Raw genomic sequence first — 8430 nt, 5'->3', positions numbered from 1 at the left:
TTTTTTTTTTTTTTTTTTTTTATAAAATTGTCTCAACAAGTCATGAATTATGACTTTTGGAGGAAATCAATGCAACAATTGCCATTTTGTTTTTCCCCCTTACCCCCTTACCCCCTCCCCTCTCCCTCCTCCCCCTTTCGTTTTTTAATAAGATGCGCAAGGGTGAATTCGGGTTATTAACTCCTTAATTACTGTTGCAATATTAACAGATAAAAATGTAATTAATCATTAAAATATGTCGTAAAAAAATTTAAATTTTATTAATAATAATAATAATAATAATAATAATAATAATAATAATAATAATAAATTATTTATTTATTATGCGTTTTATATAAAAAAAAAAATTATGAATGAATTGAAAATTATTTATATGCAATATTATTGTTTGTCTGAAAATTTTTTTTTTTTTTTTTTTCAACTTATTAAAAAATTTTTAAAATAATTTTTTTTAATTATTATTATTATTATTATTATTATTATTATTATCATTACTATTTAAAACGAATAAATTAATTAAAATGATTTGTTTCAAAAAAAAAAAAAAATTTTAGGTGGGCATAATCGTGTTATTATCATCATATTATTGTTAATAAATTATTTATTAAAATGATGATGATGATGATGATGATGAGGAAATATTTTAGTATAAAATCGAATTCTATTTAATAATTAAAATTATGAAATATGAGGATTTTATTTAAATGAAAATAATAATAATAATAATAATAACAACGACACATTTATCATTAATTAATAATTAAAAATATTTATTTGTTTTTTTTTTTTTTTTTTTTTTTAATCGACACAAATAAATAAACGAAAAAGTTTTTATACACAATGATAATGATGATGATGATGATAAATACAAGCCCCCGGCCCCTACCCCCCGCCCCCCTCCCCGTCATTTTGATTTTCGATTTTATTATTTCTAATTTAGGAAAATCTAGACAAAAATTTTTGGGAAAATTCGTACGAGTCAATTTTTTTTTTTTTTTAATTTCTTGTGTTTGTCATCATCATCATCATCATCATCATCATCGTGTGCGTGTGCGTGCGTGTGTGCACACACCAAAGTTTTAAATGATATTAATAATAATTAATAATGTAACCCAATTTCTATTTTTTTTTTTTTTTTTTTTTCGTATTTTTAGTAAACAGGAAAAACAAAATGAACGCTCAATTAAAATTTCCTTGAGAAAAAAGAGTCAGTCAATCGCGAAATAATAATAATAATGAATGAATGTTGTTGTTTCCTCTTGTTTTTTTTTTTAAGGTTCCCCTAATTTAAGAGGTACGATTAAAAATTAAATCGAGCTTTAAATTCCACGTGGCCGTTGATGAGTAGAGCTCGTGTTAAAAAAACAATTAAATAATTATATTAATTATCTCGTTCAATTAAGTTTTTAAAAAAAAAAAAAAAACAGGAGCATGTACGAGAGAACGTAATTTAAAATAATGATAATAATAATAATAATAAATTGGTAAATTCCCGCCGAGAAGAAAGAAAGACGACCGCACAAAAAAAAGAAAAAAAATTGGGAAAAACCCAAAAATGAATTTTTCCAGAATTTTTTTTTTTAATAACCATCATCATCATCATTATTATTATTATTTGAATGCGGTTACAACAATGGATGATGATGGAAATATCATTCGCAAAAAAAAAAAAAAATGAAAAAAAAAACCAAATGCGCAAGCGCTAACTAAATAAACTTCATCAAATCTATTTGGAATAACAATTAGTTTTAAAATTATCATTATTATTATTATTATTATTATTATTATTATTATTATTATTGGCAACGCCTTATTTGTTTCATCGGGCCCTCCTTTGCAGGTTTTTTTTTTTTTTTTTAATCAATGTTAGCAAAACTCTTTTGACCTACCTGACCTTTACAAAAAAAAAAAAAAATCACATCAACCCAAATGCAATACAATAATCATTATTATTATTATTATTATTATTATTATTTGTCGTTGTTAAAAAAAAAATTCGCGAGAAAGAAAGCTTAAAGCTAGGGTGAATGATCGCGTTCCCATTAAAGAACTTCAATTAAATTCCTGCACAATATATTTTCGTTTAAACACTTGAAAATGTTTTTCTTTTTCCCGTTTTTATTTAAACTCTGGGGTTAATTTAATTAATTGAACAAAAAAAAAAAAATTCACGTTTTGCTAAAAGAGTACCTCCCCCCCAAAATGAGAAAAAAGACCGTTAAAATGTTTTATGGCTACCACGTAAAAAAAAAAAAAAAAAAAACATAACCGTGGTTATTTAGGTTTATATTTACCTTGAACTTTTTTATTTTTAATATATATATTAAATTTAAATATAAAAAAGAAAATTTCTCTCAAAACATTCTTGCTAAAAAAAAAAAAAAAAAAAAGTATGTCAAATAATTTGTTGTCGGATTTGTAAGCTCCATTTTTTTCTATTTTATTTATTTATTACAACCGTTTTTTACTATTAAATACATTACCCCGATAATAAACGGTTTCGTAATTTAAACTAATGCAAATAAATACTTTAAATCTTACCGCGGAATAACACATAATTTATTAATTAATATAAAAAACGACCGTTAAATTAAATAAGTAATTAATAATTTGAAACGTTAATTTAACGAAACAAGTACGCAAATGGAAACCACTCACTCACCCGATTACCAACTTAAAAAATTTTTTTTTTTGTCTGTCTCCTGCCACTTTGAAACGACAGTAAAAAAGGGGAAGGGGGTAATTTTTTCAATTTCAAGGTTACGACAATGGAATTTTTCCGTTAATTGTTGTCATTCGAATACCGGATTTGAAAAAAAAAAAATTTATTTTTGTGAATTGTTAACGATTTGTTCTTTTCTTTTTTTTTATTAATTATATTTAGATAAAAATGGATGATTATAAAAAAGTATATATATCAAGAATTTGATGAAATAATCAAGGTAAAATTAAAAAAAAAAATCCGTTAAAACGAATTCGTTAGTGTATGTAATACAGATAAGAAACAAACGAAAAACCGTTAAAAATTAATTTAAATTATTGTAAAAAAAAGTAATTTACCCCTGTTTTGTGTTAATTGTATGGTATAATTACCATGTAATTTTTCTTTTTTTGTTCGTTTTTATCCGCACTTGGATGTTGTATAAAATCTCAAAAAGTATCCAAATATTGTTTATTAGTTTTAAATAATAAAAATGCACTCATATCACGTGTTAATATAAAAAAAAAATCCCGACGCGGAAATCGGAAACTAAAACTTTATTTAAAAAAAATTTTTTTTTTTTTATTAAAATTCACTCGAGGCGCAACGGCCCAAATTCTTCGAAAAATAAAACTCTAATGAAAAACGTTTTAACTATAATAATTCGTTAAGCTAAATGTTTGTACGCGAAAAAAATTAAACCGTAAGCTCAGTATAATTTACTGTCAATATGTTTCCCGATAAAAAAAAAAATTAGGATTTTAAGAAAATGGGTAAATGTGTTTTTTTCAAATGCGATTTTCAATCGTTTTTCAATCAAGGTACGATTTTTTTTCCCTTAGCCTTATCATAAAATGACGAATATTTGCAACTATAAATAATTAAAAAAATAATCTTTTTACAAAAAAAAAACAAAAAAACAAAAACTTATCTGTAGTAAAAAAAAAAAAAAAAAAATTCATTTAGCTTAAAAAAAAAAAAATGAATATAAATAGACATTACCTCATTTTTCTTAATTTTGATTGGCTGTCGCTGACGTGATTTTAATTCTGATTGGTTGAACGAGTTTTGTAATTTTTTTTTCTCTCTCTCTCTCTCTCTCTCCTCTCTCTTTTTTTTTTATCATTTAAAATACGCGCTCCCACTATCAAAGAATTCGTATTTAAAAGTTTTTTTTTTATTCTTTTTAAACTTGTGTTTCATATGTTTAACTTATGTATTGACTTATTAATTACTATCTCATTTACATTCTGAATTTTGAATTTTTTAATGTTTATGAAAAAAAAGGGGCTTGGCAATTAGAATCTATACTGCAAAATATTTTTCTGAAGAAAATTTTACCAATAACGAACCGGACGTGATTATTATTATTATTATTATTTTATTAATATTATTATTATTATTAATATTTTTTAAGAAGAAAATCCTTGTGTATCGAAATTGAATTTTTGATTTTTTTTATTATTATCTGTAACGTTTTACGTAATTCGATAGGAAATTTCAAAAAAAAAGTAAATGTAGTTTCTGCATAATAAAATTCTTAATTATAATTTTATATAGTCACCAGCTGGTTAAACTTATGGTATGAGACCAAACTCAATGAGAGATATGGTTCGGGGCCAGTTTTAAATCTGTCATGGAAGATGACCTATGTGAATATACATAAGGGGGTATTATTAGCTAAAGGCGGTTAAATTTCCAAAAAAACAGGCGGTAAAAGTTATGATAAATGGTAGACATACCAAAAAAAAATTTTCTTTTTTTTTTTTTTTTTGTATATAAAGTTGACATAAAAAAAAAAAAATTTTTTTTTTTATTCCAAGTTACATGCCGGGTTATTTTTTTTATATGGTCCTAAAAGGCGAAGGACAAGGTTTTGGTTGTGGCACACCTGTAAAGGTTTTTATTGGTTTTTCATAAATTCAAGCCAAATACCGAAAACAAAACAAAAAAAAGAAAAAAACTTTTTTTTTCTAACACACACGACCTTCTCACGATTGTTTTTTTTTTTTGTAAAAAAAAAAATGTTTACCAACATTAAAAAAAAAAAAAAAATTATATTATTTTCATATCGATTGACATGAAAAAAAATAAAATCACGATTTTCATTTTTGATAATAAATTTTTTTTTTTTTTTTTACTTGTTACCAACTTAAGAAAACAAAAAAACAACCTTAAGGAAAAAAATGTTTAACCGTTCATTTCTCTCTCTCTTTCTCTCTCTCTTTCTCTCTTTCTCTCTCTTTCTCTCTCTCTCTCTCTCTTTCTCTCTCTTTTAGTTATTAAATCAAATTTTTTTATATTATTTCCGACAGAAAGTTTTTTTTAAAAAAAAAATTTATCGGAAAACCTACACGAAATATTAATAATAATAATAATAATAATAATAATAATAATAATAATAATAATAATAATAATAATAATAATAATAATAATAAATATAATTTCAAGTGAGAAATGAAACCCAGATCGTGAATGCTGGAAGCAAATTTTATTCTTACAAATATTGAATTTTTTTATTTTATTTTATTTATTTATTAAATAAATTTCTTTTAATTATTATTATTATTATTATTATTATTATTATTATTATTATTATTATCATTATTATTAATACCGATTTTATGCTTTTTATTTTTCTTTATACTTGATTTAAATAAAATAAAATAGAAAAAAAAAAAAAAAAAAAAAAAAAAAAAGAAACTCAAGGCGGAATTTTAATATTTAAGGTTTCTCTCTCTCTATCTCCTTTAGGTTCAAGCCCAAGACCCAAAAATGTCTCTATAAATTATCATTATTATTATTATTATTATTATATTAATTAAAAATTTTTTTTTTTTTTTTTTTTTTTTAGCAACCATAATGACATATTTTATTAATTAAAAACTTTTTTTTTTTTTATTTTTTGTATGCCAAACGAACAATTAATTAATAGATTAATACAAATTACTCATTAACTCGTTATTTATTATTATTATTATTATTATTATTATTATTATTTATTAAGATTTTATCCTTATTTATTTATTTATTTATAATTTAAATTTTTTACGTATCGCCATTTTGTTTTTTCTTTTGCGGAAAAAAATTAATTACGTGAATAACACGTTTAAATTTAACAAAAAAAAAAATGTCCTTAATGTCTCTTTTGTCACATGTTTTGTTTTATTATTATTATTATTATTATTATTATTATTATTATTATTATTATTATTATTATTTTGTTTAAACATGTGGAGAAAAAAAGAAAAAATTACGTTGGTTGTTTTATTAAAAAAAAGGGACTGGAAAATATATCGGCCATGGCCAAAAAAAAAAAAACAGTTACGGGTTAAAACTAATGATAATACCTACACACACGTGGTTATTATCATTATCATTATTATTTATTTAAATAATTTTTTTTTTTTTTCGTAAAACATTTTTCATAAAAAAGAGTTTATTGTTTCATAAAAAATTTTCAAAAGTTTGCTATATATATATATATATATATTAATGAGAATAATATCAATTAAATAATTTTATGAAAGAATACCTTGACTTCTATTGACCTACGCCCACGCATAACTAATTATTCTTTTATAGTAAGAAAGTAATAATAATAATAATTAATTAATTAATCTTAAAATTTTTTTTTTTTTTTTTTTACAGATTTTGCCAAAGAAGAGGAACTTCAAAAGAAAAATCACGTGACATTCGGTAAGTAAACTTTTTTTTTTTTTTTTTTTTTTTTTTAAATTTCGATTGAAAGGATTTAATTAATTACATCCCGATTACTACCTACTAAAAATTTTAAAAAAAAAAAAAAAAAAAAAAAAAAATTGCTTTTTAAAAAGCCCCCTAAAAGTAGTATTCGAAACGCAAAAAATTATTATTATTATTACTACTTATTGATAATAGGTACGCGGTTAAAAAAAAATTAAGGTAGGACTGACGAAAGAAAAAAAAAAAAGTGTGCCGGGCAATAACCTTATTTATTAAAAAAAACCGAATTAATTTATTAATAAATAAATATGGAGGGAAAAACTTAATAATAATAATGATAATTATTAATAATAAATGCAAGTTTTTTTTTTGTTAATGAGATTTTCACGTGAGTGTTTTTATTTAAAAAAAAAAAAAATGTTTATAAAAGAATTTCGCAATTAAAAAAAAAAAAGGCGGGTAATTTAAAAATTTTTTTTATATATAAACGTTTACATTATTATTATTATTATTATTATTATTATTATTATTATTATTATTATTATTATTATTATTATTATTATTATTATTATTATTATTATTTTTTATCCCCTTCAAGGATTTTTTTCCGCTTCTTGTAATAATTTTTTTTTAAAAAAAAAAAAAAAAAAAAAAAAACGGTTAGAGTAAAATTAAATAAAAAAAAAAAAACAAAATGGAGGATTACTAATTAATACAATAAAATCATCAACGATTAAAGTTTTTTTGGGGGGAAGGAGGAAAAAAGAAGCAGAGGAGGGGAGAAGAGGGAGGGAAAAGAAGGGAGGGGAGGAAGAAAAAAAAAACTCGTATGAAAGTGCGTACGAAATCATTATTTTATTATTATTATTATCGTTTGGTTTTAACAATGAGAAAAATGTAAAAATCGTTTGTTTTCTCGAATCCCGCGAAATGCTTCCAGGTAGTATTTGGAAAACCGGTTTTTCCTTAAGGACAAATTCGTATTGTACAACTTTGTTTGTATTAAAAAAAAATTTTTCCGATTCAATCACGGATCTTTTTGTTGTTTTGCTTACTAACTTTAACCCTGACGTAGGAAAAAAAATTATTATTATTATTATTATTATTATTATTAATTTAAAAATTATTTACTATTGATAAATGACTTCATTTATATTGAGTGATGTCATAACATGTTAGAAAAATGTGATGACGTAGTCGAGATACTCAGGTACCCATTAAGATTTTTTATAAATAAATAAATATATATAAAAAACGTCAAGTGTTTAATTTATATATATGCATTCTCATTGGCATCCATTTTTTTTTGGTTGTTTTAAAATAATTTTTCAGTTAAAATTTATTTAAAAGGAATTTAGAAAGGAAATATAATAATAATAATAATACACGTGCGTGAATTTATTACGTAATAAATAAATTTATTTATTTAAAAAAAAAATTATTAATCACACGCGTAATGTGATATAAATAAAAATTTATTATTTCGAATAAATTTTTAAAAACGCGCGAAAAATTGTTTTGTTTTGATTGATGTAAACATGGCGACATGGCGCGTCCGCCAAATTTATTCTTTTTGAATTTCTTCTGCCACTGCTGTTTGTAATAAATACGTTAAAGTTTCACAACCATCGAAAAGAAGTAACTTTTTTTTTTTCGTTAATTTGCGTTTGTTTAAGTGTTTTTTTTTTTATACGTAAAACATTAAAAAAAAAAAAAACATAAAATTTATGTTTTGTACGTGGAAAATAAGCAAAAAAACAACCGAGTTCATAATAAAACATAAATTATAAAAAAAAAAAAAAAAAAAAAAACCTTGACCAGAGCAAGGTCTTCAAGAGTTTATTAAAGAAGGTTTATTGCCATAAATTTATAATTAACTAACTGACATTTTTATTTTTTATTTTTATTTTTTTTTTTCCAGGCTTTTATTTTTTAACGTAACCTAATTTTAAAAAAGAGAAGATTTAATCTCGATATTATGATAATAATAATAATCACATTATCTCGTTTCACATTCATGTAAA

The sequence above is a fragment of the Pediculus humanus genome, genomic scaffold, assembly GCF_000006295.1.
Source record: "Pediculus humanus corporis 1103172107667 genomic scaffold, whole genome shotgun sequence".
Classification (NCBI taxonomy): Eukaryota; Metazoa; Arthropoda; class Insecta; order Psocodea; family Pediculidae; genus Pediculus; species Pediculus humanus.
The sequence above is the reverse complement of the archived record's forward strand: the minus strand, read 5'-3'. Positions refer to the sequence as shown.